This window comes from Bison bison, unplaced genomic scaffold (genome assembly GCF_000754665.1).
Source record: "Bison bison bison isolate TAMUID 2011002044 unplaced genomic scaffold, Bison_UMD1.0 scf7180017864464, whole genome shotgun sequence".
NCBI lineage: Eukaryota > Metazoa > Chordata > Mammalia > Artiodactyla > Bovidae > Bison > Bison bison.
This window is the reverse complement of record NW_011495025.1, coordinates 8,650,975-8,673,766: the sequence shown is the minus strand read 5'-3', so window position 1 is coordinate 8,673,766 and position 22,792 is coordinate 8,650,975.

Genomic DNA, 22,792 nt, shown 5'->3' with positions numbered 1-22,792 from the left:
TGCAGGCAAGATTTTTTACCCTCTGAGCCACCAGGGATGACCAATGGGGACTAATGAAAGTTTCTTTTTGTTGCTCAATGTCCTCATCTGTAGAATGGGAGTGATGAAACAGTATTTAAGTCAGAGAAGTATTTTGAGGTCTCTGTGAGTTAACATAAACTAGGCATTTCGAACAGGGGCTGGCACATGGTTAGTGCTATAGAAATATTTTCTACTGCTATTGTGATAAGTGACAAAAGTTGAGAGCTTGTGCTATATTAAGTGCTTAACACACATTATCTCATTTACTTGCCAGTCAACTCTGGAGGCTTGTGTTTTTGAGAAAACAGACCTTAGAGATTTATAGCTCAGAGTTTTATAGTGGTAAAATGGAGAAGCCTGTCAGACTCCTAAATTCATGCAACAATAGCAGACTGAAAAGATTTAAGACTACTTTTTCATTGAATAAATGTAAATAAGGGGAGATGTCTTCTAAAGCACATACATCTACAAACATTGTGCTATATATTTGCATATGGACATACTTCCTAAGTACAGTGTATGTTTGCAGAGTATTTATATTGAAATATGCCATCTCCTTTAACATCATCAAGAACACTTTATACCTTAGAACAGATGGTGACTTGGGTTAGAAGCGCATTTCAGTAGCATTGATCTTGCAGCCAGCATGTTCTCATTATCCTTGCCCATTTATATGACTATTTTTGGAAAATTAAAAGTGTAGTTACTTAACAAAGTTTTTATGTTTCCTTGGAATTCTGTCTAATACTTCTCAGAATACTCACTCTTAAAATAAAGGTATGACGTATTTTGGAGGTCGTTTGGGCTTCTTTGTGGCATTTGTATCTTGTTTAACTTCCTTTACAGGTTATTGATTTGTTAGTGCATTTTACTGCATCATCACTAGCTTTTACACGGCACTGTTAGAGAATATTTTTGAAAGATTTTAAGTCACAATGACAGGGAATAATTTAAGTTGAAAACTTGAATCAATAAAGCATTTATAGAAGGTCCAATATAGGTAAACGATTGTGTGGGCCAAGTAATATCATCCATTGTTTCTGGTATTTCTCTTTAACATGTAAGTGACATTTCCTTGTAACAATACTAAAGTACAGTATAAGGCTTACCTGAATTTTAAGATTGGAAATTATGTGATGCTGAATGAATTTTGAAGATTTGGGGGGCATCACATAATTTCAAATTGAGCATATAAAATTACTTCTTTACATTACATTATAAAATTGTATTTCTGATTTGTATAAAATGCTTCTGTACAGTTTTATGACTCTTCACTGTTTTTCCATGTCCCCCTTGAATTAGCCTCATGATTCTTTTACTTGTTGTTCATTGATTTCACTTGAGTATTGTGACATTTGGGCCAAAATGTCCTTTTTAGTGCAAGGTATTTAATACGTCTGTCTCCTGGGCAGAAATAGCAGTAACACTGGATATTGTGATGACCAAAATGCCTCTGTCCATTTCACAAAACCTGATATGGAGTTAATATAACTTTCTTTCAGAATCGTTGGATGTCACAAAACCATCTCAGCCCACTGACCACCTTTTATGTCTTGTTTGCTGAGATCATGTTCACTCTTATCTACTCTGCTGCTGCTGCTGCTAAGTCGCTTCAGTTGTGTCTGACTCTGTGCGACCCCATAGACAGCAGCCCACCACGCTCCCCCGTCCCTGGGATTCTCCAGGCAAGAACACTGGAGTGGGTTGCCATTTCCTTCTCCAGTGCATGAAAGTGAAAAGTGAAAGTGAAGCCTACCTTCCAAAATGATGAGGACAGAATAAAGTGAAGTGAAAGGAAGCAAAGTAACTGTCTAAGGGATGAAGTCTGGCACCTGGAAAAAAACTCAGAGAGGAATCTAGAGGACAGATTAAACCACATGGATAGTAATAATAGTAAAGATAGTGATTAACTGAACATATTTTGCATTCCAGGCATTACATTAAGTGGCCTATGTGAATTATTTTGTGCCTTTATTTTCACAACAAATCTATGTGGTAAAGGAAAGTAATGACCTAGTTATACAGATAATGGAATGCTTATATGGAGTTGATGTGAGTTAGTGATTTCTCAAGCTTCCTTGGTAGCTCAACTGGCAGAGAATCTGCTTGCCATGCAGGAGACCCTAGTTTGATCCCTGGGTTAGGAAGTTCCCTGGAGAAGGGATAGGCTACCCACTCCAAAATTCTTGGGTTACCCTCTTGGCTCAGACAATAAAGAATCTGCCTGCAATGCGGGACATCTGGGTCTGATCCCTGGGTTGGAAAGATCCCCTGGAGGAGGGCATGGCAACCCACTCCAGTATTCGTGCCTGGAGAATTCCATGGACAGAGGAGCCTGGTGGGCTACAATCCACTGGGTCGAAAAGAGTCGGACATGACTGAGCAATTAATCACAGCACAATAATTTCCCAGGTTTGTTAATTTAAGAAAAAATATTCAAATATAAAAAGGAAGGAAGTGCATTACAGGGAAAAAGAGAAAGAAGAAAAGCCTTTCTCCTCATGGTCAGTTCAGTCTCTCAGTTGTGTCTGACTCTTTGCAACCCCATGGACTGCAGCACGCCAGGCTTCCCTGCCCATCATCAACTCCCAGAGCTTACTCAAACTCATGTCCATCGAGTCGGTGATGCCATCCAACCATCCAACCATCTCATCCTCTGTTGTCCCCTTGTCCTCCTGCCTTCAATCTTTCCCAGCACCAGAGTCTTTTCAAAGGAGTCAGTTCTTCACATCAGGTGGCCAAAGAATTGGAGTTTCAGCTTCAGCATCAGTCCTTCCGGTGCATATTCAGGACTGATTTCCTTTAGGATAGACTTGTTGGATCTCCTTGCAGTCCAAGGGACTCTCAAGAGTCTTTCTCTTCAAAGATTCCATATAATGAAGGGTGTTACAGTATAATGTTAAATTGACTTTGAGGTTCAAGGATGTGTATATTAACTAAAATTTGATTCAAGTTTTGTAAGTACTTTCAAAAGGAAATGCAAGAGTTCAGCCCAGAAGTGGGAAAATCAGCTAGAAAATGCTATTCTTGTAGCTTTACAAGGATGTTTAAACAGTTTTACTTGGAAAACAAAACTCATTTTAGTGATTCTAGAGATTAAGTAGACAGAATATCTAATAAATAGCCAGAAGACAAAGTTGATACTCACAATGTTTCTCAGCCTGTTAGAAACAATGAGTCAAAATAAACATATGGAAACATATCCAATGTAAGTCCTTTGTTTTGCTTCAGAAACTCAACTGTGGAGGTACAGGATGATGAGGTTCCTGTTTGAAAACAGAACATGCAGTCATAATTCTGGGGATTTAACTATCATTTGTGGTTGAAAAAAAAAAAAAGACAGCTTAGACAAATTTAGGTTGAATTAATAGAAGCAAAGTATCAGATCACAGGAAGCAACATTTTTGTTATACTCTGCTATAGACCACAAAAAGCAATCACAATGGCTAAGTTGTGAGATTTTTTAATTACCACCAAACAGAGCATGAGATGGATGCTGGTAGCTATACATATGTCGTGATTTTTAAAAACTGTCTGCCACATCTAATGTGCAAGGTATGTGCCTGTACTCCTTGATTAGAGTCCACCTAGCACATTGTTATGGAGAAGGCAATGGCACCCCACTCCAGTACTCTTGCTTGGAAAATCCCATGGGCGGAGGAGCCTGGTAGGCTGCAGTCCATGGGGTCGATAAGAGTCGGACACGACTGAGCGACTTCCCTTTCACTTTTCACTTTCATGCATTGGAGAAGGAAATGGCAACCCACTCCAGTGTTCTTGCCTAGAGAATCCCGGGGACGAGGGAGCCTGGTGGGCTCCCGTCTATGGGGTCGCACAGAGTCGGACACGACTGAAGTGACTTAGCAGCAGCAGCACGTTGTTAAGGTATCGTGACCCTCAAGCCCACTGAGCTCAGTGCTTCTTGGAAGTTGTCTTGAGGCAATACTTTCAGCAGTCACTACAGATTGACTGAGCTTGTACTGAATATGTCACATTTCACATCCAGGATCTATGCTAAAACTACATAATGATTTTATTTATTATTATTTGGGTTAGAGATTTGTCTTGGGCAACTTAATAATAATAATAATGATTCTTGGTTGTTGAAACATTTGAAATATTTAAAATGTTATTGGAGAAGGAAATGGCAACCTACTCCAGTATTCTTGCCTGGGGAAATCCCATGGACAGAGGAGCCTGGTGGGCTCCATGGGATCGCAAGAATCAGACACAACTTAGCAACTAAACCACCACCAAGAAACGTTATTATGACTACCTGGCTTTTATAAGAAATGTTATATTTAGTAATCCCACTTTAATCATGAATTTCTGAAAACCTCTATGATAAGAGAATTGAGGAACGTGAGAATGAAGAAGTTCATAACTAATGGGGAAAAAGCAATATGGCCAATACCTGAGGTGACTGAACGTGCAAACGTACATGAGTACACACACGCCTAAGTGTGAGTGTGTGTGTAAGTGTGCGTCTAACACATTCCAACTAGGCGTCTGTCATGATGTGACTGTTTACTCTTTCTACTTAGTGGGAAGTCCTTTCAACTGAAACTTTTCCTGTAAATTCCTCCTCAATGTGGTTCCAAATGATGGGGGGCTATACATGAGATCTGCAAGAGTTTTAAAAAGAACTGAAGGAAGGATCAATTTTACATTCAGAAGGTAGGTACAGGGGCCTTGGCACCTTGGCATTTTACAGGCATTCTCTTGATGGGCTGGGTCACCTGATTGGCCAGATCACCCCAAAAGACCCACAGTTCCTCCCAACCAGCAGGTCTCTCCTAACAAATTCTCCACATCCTGGGTCAGATGCATGATCAAGTTCCGTGGCACAATACAACAGATTCTCCTTCAGGTCATCTGTACTATCAAGGTGGGAGATAGTAAGAGATAGATGTGGGCTCCTATTTGTCATGGGTTTCTCCACTTGTCCTATGGATTGTCCATATCCACCAACACCAAAATACGAAAGATAGACTCTTAAACAGTCCTCCCAAAATTTCATACAGTATAGTCACCCAGTAAACCCCTTATTATTTATCACTCTTAGTGACTTTGCTTTTCTGATTGAAACCTGACTGATGCACTAACTAAAACATTAAAGCTGGAATTATATTTTTTGTTGGCATGTGTCTAAATATAGACTTTGCCATTTACTGGTTGTGTTATACTTGCATGTTTTTTATGAGCCTCAATTTCCTTATTTATAAAATGGGAATGTTAATATTTTTCTTATAGGGTTAGTATAAGGATTAAATGAGATAATATGAATGATCAATGTATCTCAGTATCAGGCATGCACTATTACTTCAATTAATTTGAATGGTTATTGTCAGTTGTGGATTTGTCACTAGTCAGGTTATGGTTTTAATACATTCACTTAATTTCTCAGAGATTGTTACCTTGTAATTGTTATTGTTGTTCAGTCACTAGGTTATGTCCGACTCTTTGGGATCCCATGAACTGCAGCATGCCAGGCTTCCCTGTCTTCACTATCTCTGGCAGTTCACTCAAACTCATGTCCCTTGCTTTGATGATGCCATCCAGTCATCTCATCCTCTGTCATCCCCTTCTCCTCCTGCCTAATTAAGAGACAATGTATCAAAATTACCTAACCCAGTCCCTGAGCTATCTAAATTATTCAATGAAGCTAAACAGCACAATAAGTAAACAGTATCAATTATACCTTGTATTTTTTAATCAATAAATTGAGACTGTTTCCTTAATTCCCATTATTTTTCTCTTAATGACAATTGCAGGCTTTTCTTTTACACAGCTGCAATAAGTTGCTTGTAAATCATTGAGCTTTGTCATCAATATCACTTAATTACAAGGCATTCTTTTTCTACATCTCATTGTCCATCCAAAATTCCACTGCTTTCTGATTACTATGCTTGTGGACATTGACCTCCCATCTCTTGGGAGTTTCTGAGATACAGGAAAAGGTTTTGCCTGTTAGGTCTCTCGTATTCATACTTTCTCCCTCTATCTGGGCAGTTGAGTCTGTGTAGTTCAAAGCTGAGTTTACTGTCTCCCACTACCTTTCTTCTTCCATTAAGAACTGTAACAGTGTCCATTTTAGCCTGCCTCTACTTAGCTCCCTTTCATACTCCCAGGACACGTTAGAAAAGACACTGATTCTGGGAAAGATTTAGGGCAGAAGGAGAAGGGGGTTGACAGAGGATGAGATGGCTGGATGGCATCACTGACTCAAGGGACATGAATTTGAGCAAACTCCAGGAGATAGTTCAGGACAAGGAAGCCTGGCATGATACAGTGCATGGTGTCCTAAAAAGGTGGACACAGCTTAGCAACTGAACAACAATTACTCCAAAGAGGCAAAGACCACATCAGTTCAGTTCAGTCGCTCAGTCAGTCCGCTGAGTCAGTCTGACTCTTTGCGACCCCACAAATCGCAGCATGCCAGGCCTCCCTGTCCATCACCAACCTCCGGAGTTTACCCAAACTCATGTCCATAGAGTCAATGATGCCATCCAGCCATCTCCTCTTCTGTCGTCCCCTTCTCCTACTGCGCCCAATCCCTCCCAGCATCAGGGTCTTTTCCAATTAGTCAACTCTTTGCATGAAGTGGCCAAAGTACATCTTGGAATTTAAATTCTCATATTTGCTTCCCAACCTTTCTAGTATCTTATGTTTTATCCACAAAAAGGGAAATTTATTGTTGAGAAAGCATTAATGTATCACTGAGTTTATTTTAATGGAAAGCATGGAGAGCACACATGTCAACAATATTTGAAGACAAAAAAAGATATTTCTGTATTCTATGATTTGATTTCTCTATTTTCTGAGCACACACACATCTATTTTCTTTTAAAAAGTTATCTTGGTACATTTTTCTTCTACTTCATGGTCAGCCAGTTAATTTTTGGATGCATTTTAAAATTCAATATTAACTTTATGTTTTTTTAAATATTTAAACAATTTGCAATTCATGTTGCTTATACTTTTAGTTCCAGTTTAGATTTATCCTTAATGTTTTCTTTTCTCATTTGGACAATCTATACACTGGTACTCCATTCCCAGTTTAGAACTTTGCACCTGATAGTCTAACTACAGCTCATACCTGTGTTTATGTTCTAACAGATGATAATGATTATCAAGTTAACTTCTTCTGCTTTCACTTAAAGTTCATTTCCTTTATATCTATGAATTACTCATGGCTAAGTTGAAATATACTGAGAACTTCCTAGATTCTTTTCTTTCTGATTTGTTCTTTTCTTCACGCTATATAGTCGTTCCAAAGCTGTCTCCTATTTCTACTATTTCCCTGTCCTCAGCATGTTAACAGTCTAGACAGGGCTTCTCTTTGTTTTTGTTTTTTTGTTGTTTCTTTCACCATGTACCTTCATCAACTTTCATTGTTGTTGTTCAGTTGCTAAGTTTTGTCTGACACTTTGCAAACCCATGTACTGCAGAATGCCAGGCTCCTCTGTCCTCCACTGTCTCCTGGAGTTCGCTGAAATTCATGCCCATTGAGTCAGTGATGCTATCTAATCATCTCCTCTGCTCTGCCGCCCCCTTCTCCATTGGCCTTCAATCTTTCCAGTATTAGGGTCATCTCAAATGAAATTTTAAATTTCAGTATCAGAGTCAGTTCTTCGCATCAGGTGGCCAAAGTATTGGAGCTTCAGCTTCAGCATCAGTCCTTCCAATGAATATTCAGGACTGATTTCCTTTAAATTTGACTGGTTTGATCTCTTTGCTGTCCAAAGGACTCTCAAGAGTCTTCTCCAGCACCACAATTCAAAAGAATCAATTCTGTGATCCTCAGCCTTCTTTATGGGCCAACTCTCACATCTGTACATGACTACTGGAAAAACGACACTTTGACTGTAGGGACCATTATTGACAAAATGATGACTCTGCTTTATTAATATATTGTCTACTTTTGTCACAGCTTTCCTTTCAAGGAGCAAATGACTTTTAATTTCAAGGCTGAAGTTACTCTCCTCACTGATTTGGAAGCCAAAGAAAATAAAATATGCCACTGTTTTCATTTTTTCCCATCTATTTGCCATGACGTGATGGAACTGGATGCTATGATCTTAGCTGTTTTAAGACAGCTTTTCCACTCTCTTCTTTCACCCTCATCAAGAGGCTCTTATCCTTGGAGAAGGGAATGGCAACCCACTCCAGTATTCTTGCTTAGAGAATTCCATGGGCAAAGGATCCTGGCAGGCTACAGACCACGGGTCACAAAGAGTTGGACATGACTAAGTGACTAAGAGACACGAGAGGCTCTTTAGTTCCTCTTTGCTTTCTGCTATTGCAGTGGTATCATCTGCGTACCCAGAACTGTTGATATTTCTCCCAGCAATCTTGATTCCAGCTTGCGAGTCATCCAGGCCAGCATTTTGCATGATGTACTCTGCACATTAGTTAAATAAGTGTGGGGACAATATACAGCCTTGTTGTTCTGCTTTCCCAATTTGGAATCAGTCCGTTTTTCCATATCTGGTTCTAACTGTTGCTTCTTGACACACATATAGGTTTCTCAAGAGACAGGAAGGGTGGTCTGATATTCCCATCTCTTTAAGAATTTTCCACAGTTTGCTGTGATCCACACAATCAAAGGATTTAGCATAGTCAGTGAAGCTGAAGTAGATATTCTTCTGGAATTCCTTGGCTTTATGATCCAGTGAATGTTGGCAATTTGATTTCTGGTTCCTCTGCCTTTTCTAAATCCAGTTGTATATCTGGAAGTTCTTGGTTTACATACTGCTGAAGCCTAGCTTGAAGGATTTTGTGCATTAGCTTGCTAGCATGTGAAATCAGCACAATTTTAAGGTAGTTTGAAGATTCTTTTGCATAATTGTTCTTCAGGATTGGATAAAAACTGACCTTTTCCAGTCCTGTGGCCACTGCTGATTTTTCCTAATTTGCTGGCATATTGAGTGCAGCACTTTTACAGCATCATCTTTTAGGATTTTAAAAAGCTTAGCTGGAATTCTGTCATCTACACTAGCTCTGTTCATTGTAATGCTTGCTAAGCATTGATATCATACAGGTTGCCACTCTAGGTGAGTGACCACACCATCTTGTTTAACTGGGTCATTAAGACCTTTTTTTTACATAGTTATTCTGTGTATTCTTGCCATGTCTTTCTAATCTCATCTGCTTCTACTAGGTGATTACCATTTCTGTCCTTTATCTTGCCCATCTGTGCATGAAAGTTTCCCTTGGTATCTCTAATTTTCTTGAAGAGATCTCTAGGTTTTCCCATTCTGTTGTTTTCCCGTTTCTTTGCATTGTTCATTTAAGAAGGCCTTCCTATCTCTCCTTGCTATTCTCTGGACCACTGCATTCAGCTGGGTATATCTTTCCCTTTCTCCTCTGCTTTTCACTTCTCTTCTTCCCTCAGCTCTTTGTAAAACCTCCTCAGGCAACCACTTTGCCTTCTTGTTTTTCTTTTTCTTTGAGATGATTTTGGTCACTGCATCCTGTACAATGTTATGAATTTCCATTCATAGTTCTTCAGGCACTCTGTCTATCAGATCTAATTACTTGGATCTATTTGTCACCTCCACGGTATAATTATAAGGGATTTGATTTAGGTCATACTTGAATGGCCTGGTGGTTTTTCCTACTTTCTCCAATTTAAGCCTGGATTTTGCAATAAGGAGCTCAAGATCTGAGCTCTAGTCACCAACAGATCTTATTTTTTTCTGACTGTATAGAGCTTCTCCATCTTAGGCTGCAAAGAACATAATTGATATTGACCATCTGGTGATGTCCATGTGCAGAGTCATTTCTTGGTTTGTTGGAAAAGGTTGGCTGATATGAATAGCACGTTCTCTCGACAAAACTCTGTTAGCTTTTGCCCTGCTTCATTTTGTTCTCCAAGACCAAACTTGCCTGTTACTCCAGGTATCTCTTGACTTCCTACTTTGCATTCCATTCTTCTATGATGAAAAGGGCATCTTTTTTGGTGTTAGCTCTAGAAACTTTTGTAAGTCTTCTTAGAATGGGTCTACTTTGGCTTCTTCAGTATCAGTAGTTAAAGCATTGACTTGGATTACTGTGATGTTGAGTGGTTTGCTTTGGAAATGAACCAAGATTCTGTCACTTTTGAGGTTGCACCAAAGTACTGTATTTTGGACTCTTTTGTTGACTATGAAGGCTACTCCATTTCTTCAAAGGGATTCTTGCTCACAGCAGTAGATATAATTGCCATCTTAATTAAATTCACACATTCTCGACCATTTTATTTCACTGATTCCTGAGATGTTGATCTTCACTCTTTCCATCTCCAGCTTGGCGATGTCCATTTTGCCTTGATTCGTGGACCTAAGATTCCTATGCAGTATTGTTCTTCAGACATCAGTCTTTACTTTCACCACCAGACACATCCACAACTGAGTGTTGTTTTGCTTTGGCCCAACCTTTCTTTCTTTTTTTTTTTTTTTTTTTCACTTAATTGCCCTCTGTCCTTCCCCACTAGCACATTGGACACTTTCTGACCTGGGGGACTCCTTTTCTGGCATTATGTCTTTTAGCCTTTTCATACTGTTCATGGGGTTCTAGAGGCAAGAATACTGGAGTGGGTTGCCATTTCCTTCTCTAGCAGCCCAGGTTTTGTCAGAACTCTTCACTACAACCCATCCATTTTGGGTGGCCCTGCCCAGCATGACTCATAGCTTCATTTAGTTACACAAGCCTCTTCCCCACAATAAGACTGTGACCTATGAAAACTTTTATTACCATTTCTTTTCTGTCCCTCTCCTGTCATCAACAGATAAATGTCTTTTATCAGTGTAGTGTCATATCTATGAATGTTGGTTTTTAGAAGGCTATTGGCTTCATAATCCAGTCACTAACATTCACTCTACCTATTATTTTTCTAGATCTTCTCAGCAATGATGCAAGCACTTGTAAATAAACAAGGAAATACTGGAGCTTCAGACAACTAAGGTCATTTTCTCCATCTAACAAATCCCTTAACCCATAGAGATGCTATATTCACTTTCAGTAGCATTCTCTACCTCTATTATATTCCATATTTTTGCCCTCAATAATCCAAGTAAATATATTTTCTTTTAGCAACAATATACTTGAACCATTTATTTTTAAAGTTTGCTTATGTCATACATTATTAAGAATCCTGTAGGAAGATTTCTGCTGCTCAGTATACTATACTTTTTCTTCAAATTCTGTTGCATTTACTTACTTAGAAAGTTGATGGCTGATTTGCTTTTAATAACCAAGATTAGAAATAGTGTAATTCTTTTTTCTTTAATACATGAACCTTTAAAAATATCAGTAGATCTTTCACTTAAGCTAGAAGGATAAGTTTTCAGAGGTGTGAAAAAATACTGACACTTTTGTATTCGATATTTTGACTTTATGTACAAATAAATAGCTTTCAGGGAAGAAGATCTATATTATTCATCAAAATATTCAATTATCATAAATTTAATACTCAAAATATCCTGTTGCTATGTGCCAGGTTGAAATACCCAGCATCAATTATTTTATTTGTTGACCACAGCTCTGCTTCTAGATAGGTATTATTATCTCTTTTTATAGATAAAGACAAGGAAGTCCAGGAAGTTAAATTAATTTTCAAATATTAAGGAGTTGGTAAGTAGTAGATAAAAAATTTGAATGTAAGCAGACTATAGAACCCACAGTTGGTAAACAATTATGTCTATATCTCCCCCCAAAAATTTAAAACTGCAGAGAATTTGCTTTATAGTAGTATATATAATAAACACAGTATAGTATATAAGAATTTAGCATAGTATAGCATAAATTCAAGGAAGTCCCTAGAAAATTTAATGGCTTCTAAAACAGTTCCTAAGAAAAACCAAACAACCCAATTAAAAAACTGGGCACAGGGCCTGAATAGGCATTTTTCCAAAGAAGACATACAGATGACTAAGAGGCACACGAAAAATGCCCAATATCATTAATCATTAAGAAAGAGTAAATTGACATCACTAATCACCAAGAAGTGCAAGTCAAAACCACAGTGAGATATCACTTCACACCTGTCAGAATGGCTATTACCAAAATGAGAAGAAAGAAGTGCTGGCAAGAATATGGAGAAGGAACCCTTGTGCACTGTTGGTATGAATGTAAATCAGAGCGGTCACTATGGAAAACAATGTGTAAGCATGAATGTTCAGTTGTTCAGTCACAGCCAACTCTTTGTGACCTCACGGACTGTGGTCCACCAGGTTCCTCTGTCTGGGATTTTCCAGGTAAGAATACTGAAGTGGGTTTCCTCGTTTTTCTCTAGGGGATTTTCCCAGTCCAGAGATGGAATCTGTGTTTCTATGTCTCCTGCATTGCAGGTGGGTTCTTTACCACTGAGCCACTGGGAAGCCCAGAAAGCAACGTGGAGGTCTCTTAAAAAAATAAATAAATAAAAAATAGAACCAGGGAACAATCCACCAATTTGACTTTGGATATTTATCTGAAGAAAATGAAAACACTAATTCAAAAAGATGTATGCAGCATTATTTACAATAGTCAAGATGGAATCAACCTACATGCCCCCTGATAGATGAATATTAGTTATAAAAAAAAAGAATGAAATCTTGACATTCATGACAACATGGATGAACCTAAAGGGTATTAAGCTATGTGAAATAAGTCAGACCAAAAAACCACTAAATACTGAATAATTTAACTTATATGTGTTTTCTAATAAAGAAAATAAATGAAGAAACATAACATACAGAAACTGTCACAGATACAGAAGACATTCTGGTGATTACCAGAATGGAAAAGAGTTGAGGACAAGATAAATAGTTGAGGGAAATTAAGAAGTGCAAACTTACAGTTACAAAATAAATGAGGTACCTAAAAATGTACAGTGTAGGCAATATAGTCAATAATAATGCAACATCTTTGTATAGTGACAGGGTAACTAGATACCATGTTGATCATTTTCAAATGCATAGAAATATAAAATCACTATGTTGTGCGCTAAGAAGAAACATAATGTTGTAGGTCATTTCTAATTCAAAAACAAACAGACTCATAGAAAAGAAGATCAGATTTGTGGTTACAGAGGTGAATAGCTGGGAGGAAGGGGAATTGGATAAAGGTAGCCAAAAGTACAAACTTCCAGTTACAAGATAAAGAATTACTAGAGATGTAATTCGCTTCAGTCGTGTCCGACTCTGTGCAACCCCATGAACCGCAGCCTACCAGGCTTCTCTGTCCATGGGATTTTCCAGGCAACAGTACTGGAGTGGGGTGCCATTGCCTTCTCCAATATATATACTAAATATATATATATATACTAAATATATATATATATATACTAAATATGTACAATATACTAAATATAATTAACACTGCTGTATGTTATGTATTTAAAAAAATGGTTAGGAGAGTAAATACTTGGAGTTGTCATCACAACAAAAACATATATATGTATTTTTAATCTATATGAGATAACAGATATTCACTGAATGTAATCTAGTGATCATTTCATGATGTATGTAAGTCAAATCATTATGATACATGTTTTAAACTTATACTATTCTGTGTGTCAATTATTTCTCAGTAAAACTGGAAGAAAAGATAAATAAAACAGTTTCTATAAATAGTGTGCTGAAATGAGAGAAATGGAAGATACATTATGATATTTTAATTTAAAATGAGGTACTTATGGCATTGTTATTCATAAAAGAAAGCCCATGTTTTGGTTTTTACTGCCATGAACCACCCCTTGACCTTCATTATGTCAGTTCTTCACCACAGTCTTTAGTGTCTTAACTCTAAATGTATGGGATAAATCTAGAGCAGGATTTTCCAAACCATGCACTTAAACCTATAAGGGTTTTGTGCAATAGTTTCAAGTAATAAATTAATGAAAAAAATTAAAAATAATAAAAATAAATTGATGAGTATATCAATAATATATTTATTTTAATTTTATGTATTGGAAAGAATTAATTACCATGTGAAAGTTGTGATTAAATGACTGAATTAAATTATTGAATTAAAAGGGGTTGATTAATCAAAATGCACTGGTATAATGAAAAAAACCATAAACATGGTAAAGACTTGTGGATGACAATGAACTAGATAATTTTAAGAGTATAAGGAAGACACAGAAGATAAGCTCTATGTCAGTATAGAATCTAGAACTTGAAAGTTATCATTTATGAATCACAAGAATGATTAAATAAATAAATGAATATCATTTGTATGGCATAGACTTGTAACACCATAGAATGAAATATTTCTTTAACACATTTTCATAAAAAACATAATTCATTCAACAAACTCATTCAATATATATTTATTGAGTCCTTACTCTTTGCTTAGTAACTGTACCGGATACGAAAGCACAATAGTGATTCAGTTAGGTAGGATATGCAATAATGCAAATAATAGATGTTTCAAAATATTATCTTCAGACATAACCAGGGTACAATGCTCTTGGAAGTCCAGTAACACCCAAGCTCTGGCCAGAAACCACTAGATGTTAAGAGTTTTTCTACGTATGTGTCTAGAGGAACACGTGGGAGCCTTTTAATTCATGTTCCAGGAGAATGGTAATGGTAATATCACCTATATCTGTTGAGCTACATGTCTGCCTTACCCAGATAGGATAGATTTTATCTTTTGTTGTAAGTAGAGGTATCTAGCTGAGAACATTTAATATGGTTCAATTTTTATTTCTTTGACCAATAACGATGTCAAAAGAAGCAGTGCAAAATTGTGGAAAGACCTTGGTAGAAAGCCTGACTCTGACATATCCTTGTGCCTTTGTAAATGTTGAAGCATTCTACTAAGCCTCAGGGTGTCAGAAAGCAAACAGTGAAATCAGGAGCCTTATAAGAGGAAATGTGAAATGCAACATTGATAATGGTTATTTATTAATAATTACAGTTGGAGCTGACAAGAAGTAAGGATTGGTTGGGATCTGAAATGGTTGCATAGTTACCAACAGAGAACTTGGGACCCTAAGGTTGCATTTGGAAAGTGTCTTTGAATCTGTCAGAGTTAAAAAAAATTCAAATGTTTGGTGCTGTAGAGAAATATCTGAGACGAGATCCCCAATATCTGCCCAATTCTATTTTTGTATGTCTATTTCAATTTGTCAAGAGAGGTGACAGAATCTTGAAATTTCTCCCCTATAGATCTCTATAACTAACTTTTAAAATAAGTACATTTTAAACTTATTTTAAAAAACAAGCAAAATGTGTTGAGATACTGTTAAGAAGACCGTATAGGCAGTCTTGATATCTGAATAGCTTATTATTTAGATAACGTGAAGAAGGCTCTTCCAGGGAGGTGGAACAATCACACTGAAACACCAGAGAGTGAGCACATGTCACTTTCAAGAGACTGTCTGTCTGATTTAAACCCAAGATATACATGGGAGGAAGTTAAAAATGAAATGGTTCAGGTAAATCAGAGACAGCTCATTAAAGATTTTCACTCCAATGTAAGAAATGTAAACTTTACATGTATGGATGCAAAGAACATAAAAATCTGAGGCAGATGTGATCAATCATGTTTTAATAAGGGAAACTGATCATAGACTAGGGTGAGGACAGAACTAAAGATTTGACCCACAGAGGCAGAGAGCAACATCAGAAAAGTTGTATTTTTTGTTATATTTTATATTTTATAAAGCTTTTCACATTATTACTAATGTCTTTTATTTTCCATTAAAATGTACTTTTTAATATAAATTTATTTTAATTGGAGGTTAATTACTTTACAATATTGTATTGGTTTTGCCATACATCAACATGAATTTGCCACGGGTGTACATGTGTTCCCCATCCTGAACCCCCCTCGTTTTTAAAGAAATACTTTGTTGTATTTGAGTAGTTTGTTGACTATTCTTTCATATATGTATTTTAAAAAGTCCAGAGCATGGATTTTATGACAACCAATGTCTTCCTAGTGGAAGCCAACAAAGTTAATAAAAATATTTTGGGAGCTTGTGAAGATGAAAGCCTTATGTCTACCACCACCAGGGCTTCCCTGGTGGTTCAACAATGAAGAATTGGCCTGCAATGCAGAAAACACAGGAGACGCTGGTTCGATCCCTGGGTAGGGAAGATCCTGTGGAGGAGAAAATGGCAACCCACTCCAGTATTCTTGCCTGGAAAATCCCATGGACAGAGAAGCTTGGCGGGTTACAGTCCATGGGGTCCCAATGAGCTGGACACGACTGAGCGCACTCACACCACCTCTATTCCTTCCCCACTACCCTTTCTCACTATAATTTATATTAACTTGAAGGCTTGCTAGAAGCCATTGTATTTTCTGCCTGTGAAATCAGAAAATTAAGAGATATATATCTGGCCCCAGTTCCTGACACAGAGCTCCTAAAACTCTTGTAAGTAAGGGTGCTAGGAGAATCTTTTCTTCTATTAATAATAGTATTTAACCCTGGTCCTGACACAGAGCTCCTAAGACCCTTGAAATTTCCTGGGTAAGAGGAACATCTTTTGTTCTAATGAGGCAATTCTTTCTGGACTCAGAGACTGGTCACCAGAAACATCAAGCTGTGGTTAGAAGCTTGAGGCTTTCACTCCCACCTATGATTGTCCAGAGTGGAAAGAGAGGTGGGAAGTAGAGTTGATGTGGCTCAGAAGGTAAAGTATCTGCCTGCAATGTGGGAGGCCTGGGTCCGATCCCTGGTTGGGATCCCCTGGAGGAGGGCATGGCAACCCACTGGTGTATTCTTGCCTGGAGAACCTCCATGGACAGAGAAGGCTGGCAGGCTACATACCGTCCATGGGGCCACAAAGAGTAAGACCTGACTGAGCGACTAAGCACAGCATGTATGATGGAACTTCCATTAAAATCCCTAAAGTATAGGGTTTAGAAAGCTCCCGGGTTGGTAAAAATATTTGTATCCTCTCTGAGCCTCAGTTTCTTTTGGTTTTGAAAAATGGCATCATTGTAAATTCTTCCTAGAATCACTGTGAATGTATAAGAAAAAGCCTCAGTTTCATAGCTATTATTACTTATATTACATATATATATAAATATTTAAATACATATATATATTATTTTGTTATAAACAAAATTCAGGCCTGTTCAGTTCAGTTCAGTTCAGTCGCTCAGTCGTGTCCGACTCTTTGCGACCTCATGAATCGCAGCACGCCAGGCCTCCCTGTCCATCACTAACTCCCGGAGTTCACCCAGACTCACGTCCATCGAGTCAGTGATGCCATCCAGCCATCTCATTCTCTGTCGTTCCCTTCTCCTCCTGCCCCCAATCCCTCCCAGCATCAGAGTTTTTCTAATGAGTCAACTCCTCACGTGAGGTGGCCAAAAGTACTGGAGTTTCAGCTTTAGCATCATTCCCTCCAAAGAAATCCCAGGGCTGATCTCCTTCAGAATGGACTGGTTGGATCTCTTTGCAGTCCAAGGGACTCTCAAGAGTCTTCTCCAACACCATAGTTCAAAAGCATCAATTCTTTGGCACTCAGCTTTCTTCACAGTCCAACTCTCACATCCATACACTGGAAAAACCATAGCCTTGACTAGACGGACCTTTGTTGGCAAAGTAATGTCTCTGCTTTTGAATATGCTATCTAGGTTGGTCATAACTTTCCTTCCAAGGAGTATGCTATGCTATGCTGTCACTTCAGTTGTGTCCAACTCTGTGGGACCCCATAGATGGCAGCCCACCAGGCTCCCCCATCCCTGGGATTCTCCAGGCAAGAACACTGGAGTGGGCTGCCATTTCCTTCTCCAATGCATGAAAGTGAAAAGTGAAAGTGAAGTCGCTCAGTCATGTCCTACTCTTAGCGACCCCATGGATTGCAGCCTAACAGTCTCCTCTGTCCATGGGATTTTCCAATCAAGAGTACTGGAGTGGGGTGCCATTGCCTTAGTAAGCGTCTTTTAATTTTATGGCTGCAGTCACCATCTGCAGTGATTTTGGAGCCCAGAAAAATAAAGTCTGACACTGTTTCCACTGTTTCTCCATCTATTTCCCATGAAGTGATGGGACCGGATGCCATGATCTTCGTTTTCTGAATGTTGAGCTTTAAACCAACTTTTTCACTCTCCTCTTTTACTTTCATTAAGAGGCTTTTGAGTTCCTCTTCACTTTCTGCCATAAGGGTGGTGTCATCTGCATATCTGAGGTTATTGATATTTCTCCCAGCAATCTTGATTCCAGCTTGTGCTTCTTCCAGCCCAGAGTTTCTCATGATGTACTCTGCATATAAGTTAAATAAGCAGGGTGACAATATACAGCCTTGACATACTCCTTTTCCTCTTTGGAACCAGTCTGTTGTTCCATGTCCAGTTCTAACTGTTGCTTCCTGACCTGCATATAGGTTTCTCAAGAGGTAGAGCAAGCTAAATTGTTAAGCAAATTTTATCCAAAAGTGACTTTCGAAGACTGGGACACAGATTTGGTTCAACTAAGAAGTTAACTGTAACTACAGAAACAGTCTTTGCCAGGTCTAAAAAGAAAAGACCCAGGTGAAATATGGCACATTTTTGGTTAGAGATTATAAAATTCTATCTGGATGTAGTTATGATGATTTTTGTACTAGAGTAAATGGCTTCCACATTTGCCAATACATGCATAATTTTTTTAGATGGGTGTCAGAATTTTTACATACTTTTCTCAAATCTGGTTTTCCCTGGTAAGAAAGTAACTAATGATAACATTTTCGGCTAGGTTGAAACTTTGCATGTGGTAAGGATTAGTATCTGGCCAGTAACAATGTCACAGTAGTGTCATTTTTAAGAGCTATCATTGTCCATGAGTGCAAAGATTATCTTGCTGAAAAAAATACTAGTCTTTCCACACATGGCTGGTAAAAGAAAATCTCTCAAAATAATGTACCTGGATTGAAATATAATTTTATAATGGACTGAAACATAAATATCTGCAAGCATAATGTGAAGACTAGAGTACTACCTGAAACAATTTTCAGAAAAACAATATGGTGGAAAAGCTGTGTTCATTTCTTATAAGAATCATAACTTTATAGCTAATTAAACTCAGTTTATACTATTAAACTTACTCAGCTTTCATATATTGAATATTTATTTCATTTATTGAATATGAATTTCATTCATTTCATTTCATATTTTCACTTATTTCATTTATTGAATATGAATAAATTCCTGTATTATATACAATTAAGTTGCTATATTATTCCATTAGCTTTGTACAACAACTTTAAAAAATATATATTTCTTTTTGATGTGGACCAATTTTAAAGTCATTGAATTTGTTACAGTATTGCTTCTGCAGTTTTTGTTTTGGTTTTTTGCCTGTGAGGTATGTGTGGTCTTAGCTCCCTGACCGGGGATAGAACTCATTACCTCTGTATTAGAAGACAAAGTCTTAACCACTGGATCACCAGGGAAGTCCCTAAAACTGCTTTTACAATTTATAAAACTCATAAATTTGTTCATGTATGTGTCTGTACATGTATTATTGGTTACTATAGCAGTCTTGTAATATGAATATTAATTTAATGAGCATCATTATCTACTTTTTCTGTGTGAAGAAACTGAAGTTCAGAAGGATAAGTGACTCTTTCAGGGTCAGCAGGATACACATGAAATTTGGATAATTATGGTCCAGTTACTTATGGAATACATGGTTAAAATCAAGTCTGGAATTTCTCATGTTATATAACCTTTTTATCCTTCAAACGAGAGGCAGTCTTTACAATACTGATGGTATGAGTTTTGGAATCAAGCAAACTAGTGTTTCTATCATGGTCCTGTGTGTACATGTGGTACCCAAGGCACTGCCAGGTCCTTTAAGACAGTCAAGAGCTTCTGTTTCTTTCCTACTAAAGTTATTGAAATACTAGAGACTCTTCTTCTTGCTGGAAGAAAATAATAATGGTAATAATATTAAAAACAGTATCATAGATAACAACTAATGTTATCATAACGCTCAAGATGAACTAAGCTATTTTCCATGTATTACATTTAACATCCCAGAACTTTTCTCATTAGGTCTTACTATTGTTATTATTGACAATAAAGAAAGGTAAATGCAGAAAAATGTCAATTCATAAAGATGGTATAACATGACCAAAGTCATATAGCAAATAAATAATAAAAACCACATAAATTTTTCTTACTTCATCATTCATATGCTTTCCTCTTAAGACAAAACTCACAAAATTTTTCATCAAGGAGGAATCTCCATTACAAAGTGCTTGTTTATTTTTACCTTATAAGACACAGTTTATGAAAACAGTACTGTCTGAAATACATAAACCATGTATTTTATAATTCCATTTAAAAATGTGTGGGAGAAAAACTGCTTCTCTTTTCAGGGAAATGCTGCAGAATTTAAGTAGAGGCATTTTTCCTGCAGCGTGAGATTTTAAAGAGTGAGTAGGATAATTGGGATTTGACTAATAAGAAAGCATTGCTTGCCATACACAGATTATTATTAGCTACAATATAATCAAGATCTGGATCCAGGGAACATGGGAATAATAATTTTATTTTCTCATGAGAAAAACTGAAGAGCACAGAGGTATTTTTTGAGTTTATTGTTTTGATAACATCTCTTATTTATTTATTCTATCTTTTAAACTTTAATGCAATTTTACTTTGGTTTTATCTTTGGTGATTGTGAACAATACAACAATCAAAATTACAAGGTCAAGATAAAAGATAATAGCAGAAACTGAAATAGCTGAAAGATTGAAGGACAAAGGAAAGAACATTTATTTATTGGTTGTGTTTTATTTAATAAAATGTGACATATCTCTTTGTTATGTAGGATCCAAAACTCCTTACACAATTTCTTTTTATTCTTTCTTAACATTTATTTTTTTTTTTTTTGTATGCAATTTTACTTAGAAATGCACCTATCATGTTAGGAAAGAACACAATTCATGACAAAAAATGCAAGACACCTAATGTGAGTAGTTATATATAGTTCATTTCTCTTGATGCTGTTTTCTTTTTCTAATTTTTCATGAATATATTATTTTTAAGTCTTCTAAATTATAAAAAAAAAATCTAGATGGACAACTCAATTTGGATTTAATGAGTCTCATAAACGCTTTCAGTGTTCTATACCATATCCATATTAGTCAGCCTCTCCCAGGAGGTTTAGTTTATTTTGTTTTTTAAAAAAGTTGTTTTAGACTAAGTTTCTAAAATTGCTCTCCAAGCCCCAGATGTCATATTCACCGATCATCTGTAACAAAAACAATGCTTCTTTTTCAGACAAATATCAACTTCATTTTATCTTTAGCATGGAAGCATTGGCATTCTATTCAACCTCATTAGGTACTTTTAACTTGTTTTAGTAATAAGAAGTGGAAAAATACCATCTATATTAGTCAAGTTTTCCAGAGAAACAGAATCAAAGGATGCTTATTTATGGATTTATTTTAAGGAATTGGCTCACATGATTATGGAGGATAAGCCCAAAGATTTTTTAGTCAGCAAGCCAGAGGCTTAGGAGAAATGATGTAGTTCCAGTTTAAAGGCCAGTAATCTCAAGACCCAGGAAAAGCTGATGTTTTAGTTCAATTTCAAAGGCAGAAAAAAAAACTATGTCCCTACTTGAAGGCAACTGGGGAGGAAGAATTCTCTCCTTCTTGTAAGAGGTAAGCATTTATGATCTATTCAGGCTTACAACTGCTTCAATGAGGTCATCAAATGTACCAATGGAGAGAATAGGACTTGTTGATGGCCTTGTTTAAATCACATTCTCCCATATGATCCTACATACTTATATTAGTTTAATAGGCTTCCATAGTAAACTATGGAGGAGTGGTGGTGAGGAGATACCCCTCATCCAAGGTAAGGAGCAGCGGCTGCACTTTGCTGGAGCAGCCATGAAGAGATACGCCACGTCCAAGGTAAGAGAAACCCAAGTAAAACAGTAAGTGTTGCCAGAGGGCATCAGAGGGCAGACACACTGAAACCATAATCACAGAAAACTAGTTAATCTAATCATACAGACCACAGCCTTGTCTAACTCAGTGAAACTAAGCCATGCCCTGTGGGGCCACCCAAGATGGGCAGGTCATGGTGGAGAGATCTGACAGAATGTGGTCCACTGGAGAAGGGAATGGCAAACCACTTCAGTATTCTTGCCATGAGAACCCCATGAACAGTATGAAAAGGCAAAATGATAGGATACTGAAAGAGGAACTCTCCAGATTGGTAGGTGCCCAATACGCTACTGGAGATCAGTGAAGAAATAACTCCAGAAAGAATGTAGGGCTGGGAGGGATTGGGGGCAGGAGGAGAAGGGGAATGACAGAGGATGAGATGGCTGGATGGCATCACCGAATCCATGGATGTGAGTCTGAGTGAACTCTGGGAGTTGGTGATGGACAGGGAGGCCTGGCGTGCTGCAATTCATGGGGTCACAAAGAGTCAGACACGACTGAGTGACTGAACTGAACTAAACTGAGGCTGCCATAACAAAGTAACCCAAATGGATGGCTTGAAAACAGAACTTTATTGTCTCACAGTTCTGGAACTTAGAAGCTGAGCTCCAGGTTTTGGTAGGGTTGGTTACTTCTGAGGGCTCTCACAGAAAACTTGTTCCATGCCTCTTCCTGACAGTCCTTGGTGTTCCTTGATTTATCAAAACAATCTAACATCTCCACCTTCATCTTCACACTGAATCTTCTCTGTATGCATGCTGCTGCTGCTGCTAAGTCACTTCAGTCGTGTCCGACTCTGTGTGACCCCATGGACGGCAGCCCAACATGCTCCCCCGTCCCTGGGATTCTCCAGGCAAGAACACTGGAGTGGGTTGCCATTTCCTTCTCCAATGCAT